Source organism: Dipodomys spectabilis, unplaced genomic scaffold (assembly GCF_019054845.1).
Source record: "Dipodomys spectabilis isolate Male_0828 unplaced genomic scaffold, ASM1905484v1 ptg000433l, whole genome shotgun sequence".
Taxonomy (NCBI): Eukaryota; Metazoa; Chordata; class Mammalia; order Rodentia; family Heteromyidae; genus Dipodomys; species Dipodomys spectabilis.
The window spans coordinates 1,293,031-1,314,389 of record NW_024871110.1 but is presented as its reverse complement, the minus strand read 5'-3'; the positions used below and the strand labels follow the sequence as shown (position 1 = coordinate 1,314,389).

Below are 21,359 nucleotides of genomic sequence, written 5' to 3'. Positions count from 1 at the left end.
CTGTTCTTAGGCCATTAAGACATAGTTGTTTGATGTTCAATAGATTGTATCTCTTGAACCAGATTGTATCTGCAGACTTTTGACTGTGCAACTATGGACTTTGGTTGATGTTTACCTTAAAATAGTGTTCTAGCAAAAAACGTGTTATTCTCATCCCAAATGGGCAGAAAAAGCCAGAAAAACACAAGAAAAATGGCAAGCCCGGGGATCTCAACTCCCACTCATGACAATCGGGGGACAGAAGAGATAATGAATAATCCAGAGGAGAGTTCCCAAAAAGCTCTACAAACACTACAGGTAAACAGGCTAAATGAAAAGAATGAAAAACTGCAAAGGTCTCAGTGTGAGCATGATAGGGAGAGAAAGGAAGCAAATCAAAGATCAATACAGGAGTCTCATGAGTGTGAGGAAACTACTCAAAGATTGATACATGAATTTCATAAGCAGATTGAGAACACTCAAAGAGAAATAAAGGAATTGTGTAAGCAGGTTGAGATCAGTCAAAGAGATAGAGAGGAATTGCATGAGCTGGCTGAGAACAATGAGAAAGTCAGGAAAGGCATGAACAGGCTGAGAACACTCAAAGAGAACTACAGGAAATGCATGAACCTGAGGATGCTAATCAAAGAGAAATACAGGAACTGAGAGATGGGGATGAGGATAGACAAAGATCAAGAGAGGCATTTATGGAATACATAAACAGAGAGCTGAACGAAATCAGGGAGACTGCAAAGGGAATGCTCAGTGGAGCCCAACAGAAGGAATGAGAGTCCAAGGAAACCATAATCAATCAACAGAGTGATTTGAAAATAAACACGGAACACCAAATTAAGGAAGTAAAGAAGTTCTTACAAGATCTACAACAAAGTTCCAACAAAGAATTTGAAGCCATCAAAGCTGACCATTTAGAAGGAAAAGAAATGAAAAACAAAGTAGAAAGACTTGACAGTAGGTTAGACCATGAAGAAGGTCGAATCTCCGGAATTGAAGACAGCCTGGATATTGTAGAGAAGGAACATACAACCATCCAAGACAAGTCCAAGAAATATGATAGATCTATTCAACAATTGGAAGACACCATCAGAAGGCCTAATCTGAGGATAATGGGTGTAGAGGAACACTTAGAGACAGAAGTTAATGTTCTAGGAAATTTGTTTAACAAGATCCTAGCAGAGAACTTCCCAAACATGCAAAAAGATAGGCCTATTCAGATACAAGAAGCTTTTAGAACTCCAAATAGACCAGACCAGAACAAGATATCCTACCCTCACATTATAATCTGCACAGGATCAATTCAGACCAAAGAAAACATCCTTAAAGCTGTCAAGGAGAAAAGATCAATCACCTATAAAGAGGAACCAATTAGAATCACTTCAGATTTCTCAGCAGAGACAATTAAAGCAAGAAGAGCCTGGAATGATGTATGTCAAGCGCTAAAGATAAACAACTATCAACCAAGAATACTTTACCGAGCTAAACTCTCCTTCATAAACAAAGGTCAAATAAAAACCTTCCATAGCAAAGAAAAATTGAAACAGTATATCTCGACTAAACAAGCCCTACAAAAGATACTTAAAGATGTCCTACACATAGAAAACCAACAAGACCACAATAAAGACCAAGAAACTGCACCCAAACTGAGAATCAAAGAACCATAGGAAGAACCCAGTAGCCACAGCCCCCAAGAAGGTGGATAAAATGACAGGAACTCCCACATAACTCTCAGTCCTATCTCTTAACAACAACGGATTTAACTCTCCAATTAAGCGACATATACTGTCTAGTTGGATTAAAAAGCAAGATCCTTCTATCTGTTGCATTCAGGAGTCACACCTTGCCCATAAAAACAAACACATTTTGAAAGTGAAAGGCTGGAACAAAATCTACCAGGCAAAAGGCCACCAAAAACAGGCAGGAGTTGCAATCCTAATATCAGATAAAATAGACTTCAAATTAAAATTAGTGAGAAGAGATAAAGAAGGTCGCTACATACTAATTAAAGGATCTCTCTCTCAGGAGGATATTACAATTCTAAATTTCTATTCGCCAAACAATGGGGCACCCAAATTTATCCAAGAAACACTACTTTCTCTCAAATCTCATATAGATCCAAAGACATTAATTGCCAGGGATTTTAACACACCACTTTCCCCACTAGATTGATCAACTCGGCAAAAACTCAACAGAGAAGTGTAGACTTAAAAAACTGCATAGATCAACTAGATTTAACAGACATCTACCCAGTATTTCACCCAGCAGCATCAGAATACATGTTTTTCTCAGCAGAACATGGAATATTTTCCAAAATAGACCATATTGTAGGTCACAAAGCAAACTTGACCAAATTCAGAAACATTGAAGTTATACCTTGCATTCTCTCAGACCACAAGGGAATAAAATTATAACTCAACACCAAAAGCCACCAAAGAAAGTCCTGTAACACATGGAGGCTGAACAAAACGAATGGGTCATGGAAAAGATTAGTAATGAAATTCAAGGGTTCATGATATTCAACAAAAATGAACATGCAAGCTAACAGCTACTCTGAGACACAGCAAAGGCAATACTCAGAGGCAAGTTTATAGCTCTGAGTTCCTACATCAACAAATTGGAGAGATCTGAAACCAACAATTTAATGAGACAGCTGAGCCTCCTTGTAAAAGAGCAGCAAGATAAACCCCAATCCAGTAGACAAAAAGAAATGATTAAAATTAAATCAGAATTCAATAAATTAGAATCCAAAAAACCATAGAAAGAAACAACAAAACAAAGAGTTGGTTCTTCAAAAAAATTAACAAAATAGACAGACCCTTAGCAAATCTTATCAGAAAAAAAGAGAACACACCGAAATAAATAAACTAAGAGATGAGAATGGAAACATCACCACAGAAACAACCGAGATTCCGAACATTATAAGGGAATACTTCTCAAACATTTATGCTAATAAGTTTGAGAACTTGGAAGAAATGCACCTTTTCCTAGCAAATATCAACATGCTGAAACTAAACCAAAATGAGTTAAAACATCTTAACAGGCCCATATCAAGCATTGAAATATAAACAGCAATAAGAGACCTCCCGTCTAAGAAAAGCCCAGACCCAATGGTTTTACAGCAGATTTCTACAAGGCCTTCAAAGCAGAACTCACACCAATACTCCTTCAACTCTTCAATGAAATTGAAAAAAAAAATTCACTACCAAATTCATTCTATGAAGCTATAATAACCCTCATCCCCAACCAGGTAGGGACTCATCAAAGAAAGAGAAATATAGACCCACTTCTTTGATGAACATTGTTGCCAAACTTCCCAACAAAATTTTGGCCAATAGACTTCAACAATTCATCCAAAAAATCATACATCATGATCAAACAGGATTCATTTCAGGTATGCAAAGCTGCCTCAATATATGCAAAACAATTAATATAATTCATCACATCAAAAAGAGCAAGGATACTAACCACATGGTTATCTCAATAGATGCAGAAAACACATTTGACAAGATCCAACACCCCTTTATGATGAAGGTTCTGGAAAAATTAGGAATCCATGGAACCTTCCTCATTATAATAAAGGCTGTATATGACAAACCTACAGCCAGCATTATACTTAATGGTGAAAAACTAAAGCCATTTTTTCTAAACTCAGGAATGAGACAAGGATGTCCATTCTCTCCACTGCTCTTCAATCTAGTATTACAATGCTTAGGTACAGCAATAAGACACGATGCAAACATAAAGGGGATCCAAATAGGGAAAGAAGAAGTAAAACTCTCCCTCTTTCCAGATGACATGATCTTGTATTTAAAGAATCATTGACTACAGTTCCAAATAATTCAAGCTGATTCAAAACTTTGGCAAAGTTGCAGGGTATAAAATTAACCCTCAAAAATCAATGGCTTTTCTATGTGTCAACAATGAAAAAAGTGTGGCTTAAATCAGGAAAGCAACTCCTTTCATAATAGCCCCACAAAAAATAAAATTCCTAGGAATTAACTGAACCAAAGATGTGAAGGAATTCTATGATGAAAACTTTAGAAACCTGAAAAAGGATATCAAAACAGATCTCAGAAAGTGGGAAAAACTCCCATGCACCTGGATTGGAAAGATCAACATCGTAAAAATGGCAATACTTCCCAAGACTATCTACAAATTTATTGCAAAACCTACCAATATCCAGCCTCATTCTTCAAGAAAATAGAAGAGGCAATCCAAAAATTTATAGGGAAATATAAAAGTCGCTGAATAGCAAAAACGATCCTTAACAGAAAGTACAGTGCTGGAGGAATATCAATACCTAAGTTCAAACTCTACTACAAATTCATAGTAATCAAAACAGCTTGATACTGGCACAAGAACAGACCCCAGGACCAATGGAATAGAATTGAAAACCCAGAAATGAACCTACAGACCTATTGCCATCTATTCTTCAATAAGGGAGCTAAAACAATAGAATGGAAGAAAGACAGCCTCTTCAGTAAGTGGTGCTGGCAAAATTGGTTAACTACTTGTAGAAAACTAAAGCTAGATCCTTATATATCACCATGCACAAATCCAAATGGATGAAAGACCTCGGAGCAAAGCAGATACTCTGAAAACATTACAGGATTGAATAGGAGAAACCCTAGGTCTCCTTGGCACAGGCAGCAATTTTCTTAATAGAGACCCAGAAACACAAGAAAGCAAAAAAATGTTGGACAAATGGGATTGTATGAAATTGCAGAGCTTCTGCATGGCAAAGACATAGCTCACAAGATCAGTAGAAAGCCCATGGATTGGGAGAAGATCTTCACTAGCCATACAACAGACAAGGGTTTCATATCTAAAATATCCGTGGAACTTAAAAAAAAACTAAATTCCCCAAAAACAAAACTTCAAAGAAAAAACTGCCCAATAAAAAAGTGGGCTAAAGACTTGAAGAGAAACTTCTCTGAAGAAGAAAGAAGGATGGCCAACAGACACATGAAGACATTCTCAACCTCTGTTGCCATAAAAGAAATGCAAATCAAAACAACATTGAGATAACACCTCATCCCAGTTAGAATGGCTATAATCAATAACTCTAATAACAACAGATGCTGGAGGGGATGCAGACAGAAGGGAACCTTACTGCATTGTTGGTGGGAGTGTAAACTTGTTCAACCACTTTGGAAAGCAGTATGGAGGTTCCTCAAAAGACGCCACATAGAGCTCCCCTATGACCCAGCAATCCCACTTTTGGGCATTTACTCTAATGTTCACAAACAAGACCACATTAAAGCTACTAGCATTCTATGTTTATTGCAACATTATTTACTATAGCTAAGATATGGAGCCAACCCAGATGCCCCTCAGTAGATGAATGGATCAAGAAAATGTGGTATATATACACAATGGAATTCTATGCCTCCATCAGAAAGAATGACATGACCCCATTTGTTAGGAAATGGAAAACTGGGAAAAAATTATATTAAGTGAAGTAAGCCAGGCCCAAAGAATCATAGGTCCCATGGTTTCCCTTATTTGCAATATCTCTCTGGGTCAAGCAGAAAAGGTCAGATAAGTTGATGTTAGGGGAATGAACCCCAAGATAAGTATTCAAATGTTTTTTTTTTCCTTTCATGCAGTTGTTTCTATCATATTTGTGAAATGATTTCTATATTGTTTTGCATGTCCCTCCCCCATGGTATAACCCCTGCTTTCGCTGTATTTGATGTTGGTATAATTTGTGGAGGGGAAGGGAAAAAAAAACAAATTGTTTAAGTGAGGATGCAGGTGGACCCACTGCAACAATGAGATGTACAAATTGTTATGTCGAAAAACGAACTTAACAACTTTGGTAGGGGGTGGAGGGAGGACCAAGTTGAGGGAGGGCAGGAGTATGGGAAGGGATGGGAAAGAGAAACAAGGAGGAGGCAACAACGCTTGATTAGAAATATACTCATTATCTTGTCCATGTTATTGTAACTCCTCTGTACAGTATTCTCAGAATAAAAAAAAATTAAATCTCCCCAAAATTAATCCTCAAAAAAACATCTGCCCAATTAACAAGTGTGCTAAAAAAGAGATATTTCTCTGAAGAGCAAATAACAATGTCCATTAGACACATGAAGTAATGCTCAACATCTCTGACCATAAAAGAAATGCAAATCAAAACAACATTGGGATTCCACCTCACTTCAGTTAGAATGGTGATAATCAAGAAATCTAATAACAACAGATGCTGGAGGGGATGTGGCCAAAACGGAATCCTGCTGTATTGTTGGTGGGAGTGTCAACTTCTTCAACAAATCTGGAAAGCAATATGGAGTTTCCTCCAAAGAATACACATAGAGTTCCCCTATGACCTAGCAATCCCACTTTTGGGCATTTACTCGAATGATCACAAACAAAACCATACTAAAGCTACCAGCACAACTATATTTATTGCAGCATTATTTAGTATAGCTAAGACATGGAACCAACCCAGATGCCTCTCAGTAGATGAATGGATCAAGAAAATGTGACACACAGACACAGACACACACACACACACACACAGAAACACACACACAGACACACACACAGACACACAGAAACACACACACACACACAGACAGACAGACACAGACACAGACACACACACACACACACATACACACACGTGTATATATATGTATATATATACATATATATATGTATATATATACATATATATGTATATATATACATATACATATATATGTGTATATATATGTATATATATATATATATATATATATATATATATATATATATATCCCTCCATCAGAAAGAATGACTCCATTCCATTTGTAAGGAAATGGAAAATCTTGGAAAAAATCATATTAAGTGACGTAAGCCAGACTCCAAAAAACATAGGTCCTATGGTATTCCTTATTTGCAACAATTTGTATATGTCTAAGATAATCTAAGCAGATGAGCAGAATAGCTCAATAACTATGTACATAATACCATATACGACGATGCTAAGGAAAGTGAACTCCAAGACATGGACAGAAGAGGTTTTTCTTTTTTGTTGTTTATAATATACTTTGTGATTTTTTGTTTCTTTTGTATGTTCTTTCTCCTGTGGAATAACCCCTTTTTGTCACTTTATTTGATTTTGGTACTCTGGTATTGTGTATATGTTTATGTGAATTAGGGAAGAGAAGGGGAACAACAGAATGATGAGACAAAAGACAAGTGGGGAAACCAATGCCACAGCAACATACACAAGACAATATGTGTGAAAATACCTGTACAACTTAGGGTGAGGGGACAGAAAAGAAAGAGAAAAATGAGAGGAGGGGGTAACAAGTTTGACATGAAATGTACTTATTAACTTATTTATGTAAATATAACCCCACTGCACATTATCTTCACAATAAAAAAGTTTAAAGAAAATGAGTTTACCAAAGAATGTCAGCTCTCACGACTCTTATTCCTAAGATTACTGGAACGTTTAGCCATAATAAATAGGCAAGTGAAATAAAATAATATGTAGGCAAATTGGAAGAAAATAAACCCATCCCTGTTAACAAACTGTGACTTGTGAACTCAAAGTCAGTGAAATTAGAAGATCCAAAGTCAGCATAAAAAATCAGTAAAATTGTATATACTAATAACCAATTTGTTGAATGTTATGAAAGTAATACCATACACAATAGATACAATTAAAATAAAGTGACTAGAAGTACATGTAATTAAGGCTGCAAAGCATATAAAAATAAAATATTGAAGAAGTGAAAAATAAAACAAAATGGAAAGGTTTACGATATATATGGATTAGAACAATTAAGGCTATTAAAATTGACACACTATCCAAATGACTTCCATAATCAACACAATTCCAATTGAAACCTCAGTTTTATCCTTTGTAGAAATAGTAAATTTCATCCATCTTTATGTTAGAATTTCAAAGTGATAACATTTCACATGTCCCTATATACATATATTCTACCTTGATCATATTGAAGCCTCTATTACTCTCTTTTCCCAAGCCTATGTTAATAAGTTTCATTCCACATAATGTATAAATAGACCATATTCTCCCTTCTTCACTGTCTCCAGTACTCTTTCCCTACCCACAGCGGCCTGTTTCCTAAATTCTATGTTACAGTGATGAAATGATACTGAAATAAAGTGATTTCTTTCCTTCTTATCATGAGAAATGTGAACTTTTTTTGGTTTTTGAACAATTTCATACTTTCACTTACAGTTATTCTAAGAAGTAAAAAAAAAATCGATATGTTTCTTTCTTTATCAACTTGCTAAAATACTCTGAAGAAATGCAATAGTCTTTTATTACAATGATACACATTGTATTGAGATACTATTATGTTGTAATAATAAATATTCAAATGTTCTTTAAATGTGGTGAACAATGATCTATATCTGGATAACAATATTGTTTTGTACATAAAGTTAATATCCCCTTCACACAGATGATCATTTAGGATCAACAGTACAAGCTAACATCAGTACATATGTCATTAAATATGTCCTGGAATTTCATTTTATAAACTTTATGACAGAAATTTTAGGGAAATTATATTATCTTGCCAAAAATATAACTTATAAGGTGAAGAGATTTCAGTAATTATTACAATTTTGTATGCTTTGGTAATATACATTAAAAATATTATAAATGTCTCATCCATCATTCCATTATATATCTTTGTGTCAGATCTTACATTCTTTTCCATATATTTCTTGTTATTCTCCAGTATGATTACCCCCATTCTCTTCTATGCACTTTTAATATGTGCTACCATCACACCTTTAATAATACAAACACCTTAATGACTCGTATTTTTATTGCCATCTCAATTTCATCTTGAATTACTATGTTCTATTTCTGATTGTCTATTTTAATTGTCTGTGAGATATCTTCAATCCGCAAGTATTATTACTTATTTTTGTCCTTCGTATTTTCTTAGGCTTCCTCCTACAATGATTAATTTTATCTTCCAGTGGATTGCCTTAACTAAGAACTTTCGCCAAATCTTTACTTCCTCTTTCTTTTTTTTTTTTGGTCGGCCGTGGGGCTTGAACTCTGGGCTGGGCGCTGTCCTTCAGCTCTTCAGCTCAAGGCAAGCGCTCTACCACTTGAGCTACAGCGCCACTTCTGGTTTTCTGGTGGTTTATTGGAGATAGTAGTCTCACGATCTCTCCTGCCCAGGCTGGCTTTGAACCGCGAAACTCAGATCTCAGCCTCCTGAGTAGCTAGGATTACAGGCGTGAGCCACCAGCGCCCCGCTTCCTCTTTCTTTTTGATACCCATAGTCTGGTTCATTTCAGTTATTCATAACTTATTTATGAATGCATCTGAACCTCTATTCCATTCCCATTGTCATTTTACTTCTACTATTCAATTGTTCTATTAAGTTCACAAAGGATTCCCTCACTTCCATTTCTTAAAGAATGCCATCAAGACAATTGTTCGTGCTGAAAACAAAGATATCATAAGGCAAAGACTCCCAAATGCTCGTGCTTTGAAGTTTAAACTCTTTAACTTGGCATAGACTGTCCTTCCCAATTGTGACCTTGTTCTGTTTTTTTTTTCTGCTTCAAAATATTATTGTATTTTACTTATTAAATACTAAATTCCAGTTAGACTGAACTTTCTTAACTATGTCATGTGCTTTTATATCTTTATATCTTTGCAAGTGAAATAATGCCTTTTCTCCCTATGCTCAAGGCCTGCTTTGTTATCACCTCCTTGAGGGAGCCTTCTCAGATTTACTCAGGGTGTTTTCTTTTTCTTTCGCTTTGTGATACCACACATTGACCATGCCTCTTTTATAGTATTTATAACATAACATCCATTTGATTGTAGATTATTTACTCTCTGTATATTATATACTTTCTAAATAGATAACTTACTCAGCTTTGTATTTCCAAAATTTCAAAATTATAAATGTTTATTAAATGAACAAATAATAACCGATGTCCCAGACCGTAATGGATTTTTTCTCTTTTATTCAGAGTTAGTAATGCATTGAATGCACGCAATTTTGCATTGCTAATAGATAAAAAATGTTAATGAAAGTATTCACTTCCAAAACTAGTATTAGGGAAATACTAATATAGCAATAAAGCTATTTTTTAAAATACACTGTCCAGACTAATTTTCTTCTATTTTTTCCTCTTTGAATTTTCATTTTGTGAATAGAACACTTATCAAGTTACCTTGTAGCTTTTCTTTTAATTAATTAGTAAAATTATTGTCAATTTAGCTGTAAAGGTGAATTGGTATTATTGATATGGTAATTAAATATAATATTATTAGTCTATTAAAGATGTAGTAATTGATTTCTTCCAAACATTGCTATGTATAGGTGACTGGTCAAATTTATAGGAAATGAAACTTTTAGTTACTTAACATTGGAATGCAGGTTTTATGTTTTCATAGAAGCTTTCTCTTTTTTCCTGAAAAAATAAGTGCTGTACTTTCTGTTTTAATTTAATTTAGAACAAGAACAACACTCAGGAAAGCTTTTATATGTTCATTGTGCACATAATAGAATCAAGAGATAATGTCAAGAAAGGAAAATGTAACTGTGAATAAGGTTTTCTATTGCAAAACACTACAAAATACTATTGAACAGGTTAACCATTTTGTGAGAAATTACCAACTACTATGGAAATTGGTTTTTAAATGGTTTAGAATGCTAACTAAAAGAGGAATTTTACCATACTAAAACTTTAATGAAAGATTTTTAACTACTATAAATCAAAATGATACTTGTTTCTTTGTACTGCTTGTTACTAAGATTACATACATAAATAAATCTGATATGTATATGCATGTATATATATTTTGCATGAACTAAATCCACAGATCAATGATGATTACAATGGGTGATAGTTGGTAAATATTTTTTGAGCTGTGTATTTAGTTCCTTCCTATAAATACACATTAACCCAAGGCTGGGGAGGTGGTTTAGTGGTAGAATGCTTGTCTCACAGGCATGGGGCCCTGGTTTGATTCCTCAGCACCACATAAACAGAAAAAGCAAGAAGTGGTGCTTTGGCTCAAGTGGTAGAGCGTTAGCCTAGAGCTGAAGAGCTGAGGGTTTAGCACCCAGGACCAGAGTTCAAGCTCCAAGACCAAAAAAAAAAAAAAAAACCCCACATTAACCAACAGGTCTTTCTGCTCTTTCCATAACAGTGATCAAATATAGTCCCTGCTAAGCTTAAAATTAATCTACCATCATCATAAAATTAAAATGAAATCCGAGCGCTGGTTGCTCATGTGTTCAACTCAAGCTACTCAGGAGGCACAAATCTGAAGATGGCAGTTTGAAGCCAGCCCACTCAGAAAAGTCTGTGAGACTCTTATTTCCAACAAACTAGTCAACAAAACTAGAAGTGGCACTGAGGCTCAACTGGTAGAGTGCAAGCCTTGAGCAAATGAAGCTCAGGGACAACAGCCAGGTCCAGATTTCTAGCCCCAGCACTAGCAAAAAAAAAAGTAGATAAAAATTGAGACATAAAAGCACAGCTCTGTAAACGCTGAAATATAATCTAGATTTTCTCATTCTAGTAATTGCTTGAATAATGTCCTTTTAAATGCTGCTCGTCAGGGCTGGGAAGGTGGCTCAGTGGTAGAGTGCTTGCCTCCATGCATGAGGCCCTGGGTTCCATTCCTCAGTATCACATAAGCAGAAAAAGCCGGAAGTGGCACTGTGGTTCACATGGTAGAGTGGTATCCTTGAGCTGAAGAGCTGAGGGACAGCACCCAGGCCAAGATTTCAGGCCCCATGACCAACAAAATAAAATAAGAATACTGCTGGTCAAGTAGTATATGAGACCATCCTATATTTTAACAAGAAAACAATCTAATATTACTGAAGGAAAAACATATTAATATGGATTGGTTAGGTATTATTTGTGCTACAGAACATTATAGCACGCACTGTGATAAAAATACTGAAGACTAACTATCCTTATAATATAGAATGTGTATAAAGATAAGTAAAAAAGCATAGACTAAAACAATGAAATTATGATTTATGACTGGTTATGTAAACTTGCTTTATTGATACCTAAATGTCAAGATCAAGTTAGTGTTGACACAATGTATAATACGTGTGGAATACATTTATTACATTTGCTTTCAATATTTTAATTTTTATTGTTATTATAAACATGATACATAGAGCAGTTACAGTTACATATGTCAAGTAATTAGTACATTTCTTTTTGGAAAATGCCACACCTTCCCTTGCTCTCTCCCAGTTTTCCCTTCCTGCTCCCAAACACAAGTTACATAGTTCATTTTCAACATAGTTTCTAGTGAGTACAACTATTGTATTTGTTTACCCTTTATTCCTCCATTTTTGTATCAATCTTAGCTTCCTAAAGACAGATACTTTAAAAAATAAGATGAAAAAAGAAAAAAAAATAGCTTAGAGAAATAAACTTTTTTTTCCAATGCCTAGAATTTGTTTTGATAAATACTGTTTTATAAAGTCAGAGACATATAGGTATTGTGCCTGTATACTCCTCCTCTAAGAGTATGCTCCTTAGGTCTCACTGTGTATGAATGACTAGAGTCCTATACAATTTATTATGTCCTAGTGTATTTTAGATCTAGCTTCTACATATGAACATGGGATGTTTGTCTTACTGAGACTGGATTACCTCACTTAAAATGATGTGTTCTACGTCCATTCTTTTCCCTGAAAAATAGCATAATATTATTCTTTCTAATGGCTATGTAAAATTCCATTATGTTTAGATAAGTAGCACATTTTTTTAATCCATTCATCTATTGTAGGGCACCTGGGTTGTTTCTATAACTTGGCTTTCATTAATAGTGCAGCAATGACCATGGGTGTGCAAATGTGCTTATGGTATCTTGGTTTGTGATGTTCAGGGTACATGTCCAGGAGTGTTATGACTGGGTTGTAGGGAAGGTCTAAGCTTAGTTTTTAGAAGTAACTCCAGACCATTATCCAGAGTGGTTATACTAGTATACATTCTGACCAACATTAAAATAGTATTCCTTCCCCAAGATTAGTATTCAAATGTTTTTACTTTCATGCAATTGTTTCTAACATATTTATAAGATGATTTCTTTGTTGTTTTGTATGTCCCTCCCCCACAGTATAACCCCTGCTTTCACTGTATTTGATGTTGGTGTAATTTGTGGAGGGGAAGGGAAAAAACAAATTGTTTAATTAGGGATACAGGTGGACCCATTGCAACAATGAGATGTACAAATCATTATATCAAAAAACGAGTTTACAACTTTGGCAGAGTTGGGGGAGGGGGGAGACGGGAAGGGGAAACAAAGTAGGAGGCAACAATGCTTGATAAGAATGTACTCATTATCTTGCCCATGTAATTGTAACCCCTCTGTATGGTATTTTCATAATAAAAAATAAAATAAAATAAAATAGGGTTCCTTTTCCCTCATATCTATGAAAATATTTGCTTCTCAAATTGAAACTGTTGGCCATCTAACAGGTGAGATGTGTTCTTTTGATTTGCCTTTCTTTAATGGCCAGGATTGTTGAGCACTTCTTCATGTGTCTCTTTGCTATTATTACCTATTCTTGGAATCCAAAAGGTCTCTCCTTGGCTCTGTTGCCCATTTAAAGATTGGTTTCCTACTTTGGGAGGGGTTAGGGTCTTGAGCTCCTTGTTGTTGTTGTTTTGTATTGCTGATAAAAATCTTCTCTCAGTCTGTGCTATCTTTCTAGATTATTAACTATGTCCTTTGTAGTGCAGAAACCTTTCATTTTGTCTTAATCCCATTTGTCAAATATCTCTTGTAACTGCTGTGCCCCTGGAACTCTTTTCAAGAGATTTCTGCCTATGCCTATAGGTTTTAGTGCTTAGTTGCATCCTGAGGATATTTACTTTCACTGCTTGTGTTTTCTTTATGTGCATGCTTAGAACTTTGTAGTTTCTTCTCAACAGTGCCTTTGCTCTATCCCAGAGGTATCCATATGATGTGTTTTCATTTTCATTGAATTATAAGAGCTTTCTGCTTTCCTTCTTTATTTCTTCAGTGATCCACCAGTTGTTTAGTAGTGTATCATTTGCTTTCCATGTGTTTAAAGTTTTTCTGCATCATGTTTTGTTGTTTAGAATTAATTTAGTTCCACTGTAATCAGATAGGATACGAAGATGGATCCTTTTATAATTGCTGAGGCTTATTGGGTGTCTTAGAGTAGGTTCAATTTTTTAGAATATTACATGACTGTTGAGAAGAATGTAACTTTTTTGATTGTTGGGTGAAATACTCTGTAGATGTTCATTTGTGTTTCAGTGTCATTTAATTCAGAAGATTATTTTCTAGCCTTTGTTTGGTTGACCTGTCCTTTGGTGAGAGTGGAATGTTAAATTCTCCCTCATTATTATGTTGGCATCGATCATGTTTTGCAAGTCTAAGAGAATTTGTTGAATGTATTCATGTACTCCATTGTTTGTTGCATAAAAATAACCACTGTGATTTCCTCTTCCAGGAACATTTCCTTTATTAATATGTAATGAACTTCCTTGCTTTTTTGTATGTATTTTATTTTTTATTGTAGAGGTAATGTAGGCTTGTTAGTTAAATTAGTCAGATAATGAGGGCATTTCATTTTGAACAATGTCACCCCTTTCCTCATTTTTGCCCAGTCTTTCCCATTTTGTATTTATTTGAATGAGTAGTCTACTTTATCAGATAACAGTATGCATACTTCTAACATCTTGCAGGACGTATTACCATGAAGGATCTTTTTCCACCTCTTCACTCTGAATTTGTGTTCATTTTTATCTGTGAGATGTTTCTTGGAGACAACAATTGGTTAGATTTTGTTTTTTGATTCAATCTGCTGCTCTATGTCTTCTTTGAGGAATTGAGCCCATTGATGTTTAATATTACTATGGAGAAATATGGTACGTTTTGTACCATTTAGTTGTTTTCCAATAGTTTCCTTCTTTCTGCTTCTTGTATTTATTAAACTAGTTTTCTATTGATTTTTATTCAATGCTGGGGTTTTTTTTTGTTTTCATCAGATTGTATTTTTCCCTTTATTATCCTTTGTAGTTTTGGTTATGTGTTCATGAATTCCTTTAGTTTCTGTTTGTCATGAAAGATTTTTATTCTGCCATCTTGGGCCCTCTCCATCTCAATTTTTATCATTTCCTGTCTTCTCTTGGTAGCACTCCAAGGTACAGAGTTGTAACTACAGAAGGTATTTTAGTATGAGAGTTGTTCATCTTGGAGAAGAGCCTTTCCCTATGCATGAGATTTGCCTCTTCTGGCAGTGTTAATATTCATGTATAAATTGTTCATGTGAGATAGATTAGGAAAGAACATGTCAATATTAGAAAATAATAAGCTCTTTTTAATGCAGAGAAAAATGTAAAGTCCATATTCTAAATGAGGTCTTGATTAAAGAGTTTACAAATGAAGCCAGGAATCTGTGACTCATGCCTGTAATCCTAGCTACTCAGAAGGCTGAGATTTGAGGATCTGAGGATAAACCATGCTGGGCAGGAAAGTCCTTGAGACTCTTATGTTCAATAAACCACTAGAAAACTGAAAGTGCTGCTGTGGCTCAAGAGGTAGAGTGCTCACCCTGAGCTGAAAATACAAGGGACAGCTTCCAGGCCCAGAGTTCAAGCCCCAGAACTGAAAAAAAGAGTTTGCAAATGAAACTTGTTTTAAAAACAGTAACATATATGATTACTTCAACATTCTACAATACACCATAGAATATACTGAAATAAAACATAAAAACCTAATAAAGCAATGTTTCCCATTAGATTATAACGATTTAGCAAATTCCCTAGTAGCTTATTATAAAAATGTTAGAATATCAAAAATACATTTAATATATTATCATCAAACCAAACATTAGATTTGCAGCAATTCCAATAATTTCTTAAGATTATTCTTCTAAGTGGATATAAACTTTTTAGGTTTTTACAGCTTAAATGACTTTTCCGGGCTGCAAAGGTGGCTCAGTGGTAGAATGATTGCCTTGCATGCATGAGGCCCTGGGTTTGATTCCTCAGCACAAAATAAGCAGAAAAAGCCAGAAGTGGCACTGTGTGACTCCAGTGGTAGAGCCCAAGCCTTGAGCTGAAGAGCTGAGGGACAGCACCCAGGCCCAGAGTTCAGGCCCTATGACCTGTTATGTCTATCAATGAAAAATTATCTATTGAAATGTAGAATTTTGTTTATATACATTCACAAGAGACTAGTTTGCCTAGCATAAGGGTTATGGTCTTTTGTTCCTTCAAAAGCATAATCTGGGTGTGTGCGCGCGTGTGTGTGAGTGGGGGGGGGAGGGGCTGCCCCGAAAGTGAAGGCTGCCTCAGAGAGCAGCAGCGCTGAGACCCGCGCAGGCAGCAGGGAGGGGAACAACGGCGGCCCAGGCGCAGGGCCGCCCAGAGGCAGAAGCACCGAGCGCAAAAAAATTGTAGACTAAGAAGTCATGGATAGAAGTGTGTCAGTGAAACAGAAAATGGAGATGCTTTCCTTGACCTGAAGAAGCTGCTGACCTCCAGATCCCCCCATCGCTATACAAAAGAGGAGATCTTGGATATGAAAGAACACCCCCATTCCAAACAGAGGCCCTCATGCCTCTCCGAAAAGTACGACAGTGATGGTGTTTGGGATTCTGAGAAGTGGCATGCATCTCTCTACCCGACTTCAGGGCGAAGCTCACCAGTAGAAACACTGAAGAAAGAGTCAGATTCAGATCGACCATCCTTGGGATGCCGTCCTGCCTGAGCAGGCCCCAGGAGAATTTGACTTCAATGAGTTCTTTAACCTTGATAAGGTGCCATGCTTGGCTTCGATGATAGAAGATGTTTTGGGAGAAGGATCCGTCTCTGCCAGTTGATTCAGTAGATGGTTCTCTAACCCAAGCCAGTCTGGAAGCAGATCTAGCAGCCTCGGGTCAATACCACATGAAGAACTGGAAAGACTTGCAGCACATTCAGGTGTTGTGCTGTCAGTAGAAGAAGTGGAAGCAGGACTCAAGGGCCTGAAGGTGGACCAGCATGTGAACAATTCAACACCCTTCATGGCAGAGCATTTAGAAGAGACCGTGAGTGCTGTAACAAGCAGCCGACCACTGAAGAAAGATGGAGACATGACTGCATTCAACAAGCTTGTGAGCACCATGAAGGCCAGTGGGACTTTGCCTTCTCAGCCCAAAGTTAGTCGAAATCTTGAAAGCCATTTGTTATCCCCTACTGAAATTCCAGGCCAAACTGTCTCGAAGAACATCCTGTAGGAACTTCTGGGTCAACCAGTTCAGAGACCTGCTTCTTCCATCTTCTGAGTGGCCTTATGGGGAGCTTGGAACCTAACACCTCTTTACTGGGCCAAAGAGCACCCTCTCCTCCCATGTCACAGATGTTTCAAACTTGAGCAGCTTCAGCAGACTACCTTCGCCCACGAATACCATCACCAATTGGTTTTGTACCAGGACCCCAGCAACTACTTGGAGACCTATTTCAGGGCATGCGCAAGCCCATGAGCCCTGTCATAGCCTAGATGAGTCAGATGGAGTTGCAGCAGGCAGCTTTGGAGGGGCTGGCCCTCCCACATGACCTTGAAGTCCAGGCAGCAAACTTCTACCAGCCTGGTTTTGGCAAACCACAGGTGGACAGAACCAGAGATGGATTCAGAAACAAGCAACAGCGAGTAACGAAATCACCAGCACCTGTGCACCGAGGGAATTCTTCATCCTCAACCCCTGCTGCTTCAATCACAAGCATGCTTTCTCCTTCCTTCACCCCTACCTCAGTGATCCGGAAGATGTATGAGAGCAAAGAGAAAAGCAAGGAGGAAACAGTACCTGGAAAGGTGGCTGCTGGTGACAGTAAAGAGGATATTCTGAAGGCCAGAGAAGACAACCTGCTGTCCAATTCCATATCTAATGTGGATCGAGAGTCTTCGCCTACCACAAATCTAAAACTGTCAACATTACAGCGGCCTTCATGTTCCACTCCACTGTCCCAGACAAACCGTTACACTAAAGAACAAGATTATCGACCTAAAACAGCTGGGAGAAAAACACCCACATTGGCATCCCCAGTTCCAGGAATACCTTTTCTCCGCCCCACCCACCAAGTTCCCCTCGTTCCCCATGTCCCTGTTGTTCGGCCTGCTCACCAGCTCCACCCAGGATTGGTCCAGAGGATGCTGGCCCAAGGAATATATCCACAGCATCTCCCAAGTTTGCTTCAAGCTGGTGTGCTTCCTCCTGGGCTGGACCTGACCCATTTACAGGGACTATCTGGCCCCATCCTGGGTCAGCTCTTTTACCCCTTACCTGCTCCTGCTAACCATCCCCTCCGAAACCCTCGTCCTGGAACACCTCTGCATCTGGCAATGATGCAACAACAGCTCCAGCGCTCACTTCTGCATCCTCCAGGCTCTGTATCCCAGGCAGCAGCTGTCAGCGTACAAACAACTCTTCAGAATGTGCCCAGTCAGTCAGGCCTGCCGCACATGCACTCCCAGTTAGAGCATCGCTCCAGTCAAAGGAGCAGTTCCCCTGTGGGCCTTGCCAAATGGTTTGGCTCAGATGTGCTGCAGCAGCCCCTACCCTCCATGCCTGCCAAAGTCATCAGTGTAGATGAGTTGGAGTACCGACAATGAGGGCACGGCAGGCAGGCAGGCTCACACACATCTGGACCTATGGTGGCAACCTGGGCAGGACAATGCTGCTTCATCTTGGGTTGGTTTATAGGCTTTTACTTTGGAACACTCCAGGTGAAGCTCTTTAGGGAACACACACACATGGCGTGGTCTCACATGATAGAACGATCTTAACCAATGTAGGAGCAGAACCTACATGGTCTAAATACAGGATGCACAGTGCTGTCAATCCTGAAAATTCTTTCTTTTTGTAAGGTATGTGAATGATGTGCTGGTGTCTTCATTAAGAGGTGGCACCTAAGGGTTCTAAGGAAATAAAATGTATAGACCCTTATGTACAGATCTGTGTATAAACTTTTGTACATACATATAGGATAGCTTTTTTGAACTTATACAGCTGTACATAAAAGTAGCTTATACTAGTTAAGCCTGTGTCAACTGTTTTTTTTCTTTTTTTCACTTGTACATTTGGGACTTTTGTTTGATTAAAGTTGCATATGCTAAAAAAAAACAAAAAAACAAAAGCATAATCTGGTGGTTATATTTGAATTTAGGCTAAGTTTTTTTCATAATCAGCAAGATAAAAATGTTTATTTTAATTCAGATAACAATCTTTCTTAAAATGTAAAACTTACCTTCAAACTCAAGTTATAATTGTGAATGTAGAACTAAGGCAATTACAGGAACACTATTTTTTGAATGTGAAAAGAACATGCTTACTTACATTTAGACTTAAGTACAAAAGAAAAACAATTCAATTTATTTTTATATTAGAAACATCTAATATAGTGCATTACAACTCAAATTCACAAGGAGAAACAGTCATAAAGGGATTGCTGTAAAGGAAATTTAAAAAATACAAACAAATGTGTGCCAGTGACTCATGCATATAAACCTAGTTCCTCTAGTGGATGAGATCTGAAGATCACAATTTGAACCCAGCTCAGGCAGAAAAGTCTACAAGATTCTTATCTCTAACTTCCAAAAAAAAATGAAGTGTATCTGTAACTCAAGTATAAGAACAAGTGCTTTGAGCATAATAATTTAAGGGATAGCCTTTGGGCTCTGACATCAAGTTCCAGGAATGGCGTGCATGCGTGCTTGCACACACACACACACACACACACACACACACACACATACACACACACACTAATGTAAACAAAGGAAAGGATTTAGTGGCAGGAATTGAGAAAAGAGTGTTGGCAAATAATGCAGGCCATGGATCTTCTTTATAGAAATGTAATTTACTTTTATCACTTATTCTCATTCGTTTCAGACGTACGTACTTTCATTTTGTAGGTTCTTACCTGAATGATCACAATGGAAGAAAGATAATGGTGGTTAAATTTAAATATGAGCATGCAGTGTTCCAGACATTAATCATTTTTAGGTACTAAATTGTTTCATCTTTATAGCAATTTTATGAGACAAGATGATATTTAAGACCTAATTTGATAGATATAGAAACAGAGGCACAGAAAGTTCAGGCTGCCTGCCTAAATGGTAAAGGTAGAATCTGAATCTATATGAGGGTTTGAATAAAGGCAAAATGGTTACAGAAACAGTAGAAGTTATCACTAGAGACTATGACTCTGAACTACTCATAGTCATTGCCAATCGTTTGGTTGTGAATGTTTCAAACAATAAGAAAATATATATCTTTTCTTCATGCTTTTCATTTTGGAAGAAATATGTGGTATTCACACACAAAATTTTCTGGGTAGAGAAGGTAGAAGATGGCAGAGATGTAGCTGGGATCTAACTGATTGCCTCATTCATAAGGAAATGCAAAGACTTGGAAAAAATCATATTAAATGAATTAAGCCAGACTCAAAGAAACAGGCTCCATGGTTTCCCTCATCTGTAATAATTAGTATGTTTCTAGTATAGTCCTAGTAAAGGATCACAGTAGCTCAGTAGCTACGTGCATATGACCATATGAAATTATGTTAATTGAAATGAACTCTAAGATATGGAAAGAAGAGGGTTATTTTTGTTTTTGTTTCATTTTTTAATGTATTTTGTGAAGTTATTTTTTTTCCTTTTTGGTTTATCATCTATTCTCACTCTTATTTTTTAAAGCATAAATAAAATTTATTTTTATTTATTTTTTAAATAAGTTTTTATTGTGAAAATACCATAAAGAGAGGTTACAATTACATGAGCAAGGTAATGAGTACATTTCATATCAAGCATTATTATCTCCTCCTTTTTATTTCCCCTACCATCCTTGCCTTCCCATCTCCACGACTTCTCACTCTTTTTGATTTTGGTATCTCATGTCTTATATATAAGTTTATTCAAATTGGGGAAGGGAAGGAGAATAACAAAATGAAGAGACAGAACAATTGATGAACCAATTCAACAGTGATACAAGATATTATGTTGGAAATGAAATTAACTACTTAGGAGGAAATTGTTGGGAACTAGGGAATGTGGGAGAAAAAGGAGTGAGGGAGTAACAGTGTTTGACAAGAATTGCATTCCTTACCTTACTTATGTAACTGTCACCCCTCTTTTTCTTTTTTCTTTTATTCTTTTTGTTTTGTTTTGTTTTTTGGTCCGGTCGTGAGCCTGAACTCTGGGCCTGGGAACTGTCCCTCAGCTCTTCAGCTCAAGGCTAGCGCTCTATCACTTGAGCCACAGCGCCACTTCCGGCTTTTTTTTCTGCTTATGTGGTGCTGAGGAATCGAACCCAGGGCCTCATGCATGCAAGGCAAGCACTCTACCACTGAGCCACCTTCCCAGCCCGATG

At 37.0% G+C, this 21,359-nt stretch overlaps 1 pseudogene; it reads left to right on the top strand.

Moving 5' to 3' along the window:
- The window catches only part of LOC122097763, a 116,288-nt pseudogene extending 97,223 nt beyond the window's left edge, over positions 1 to 19,065 (top strand).
- Positions 19,066 to 21,359: the final 2,294 nt, after the last annotated feature.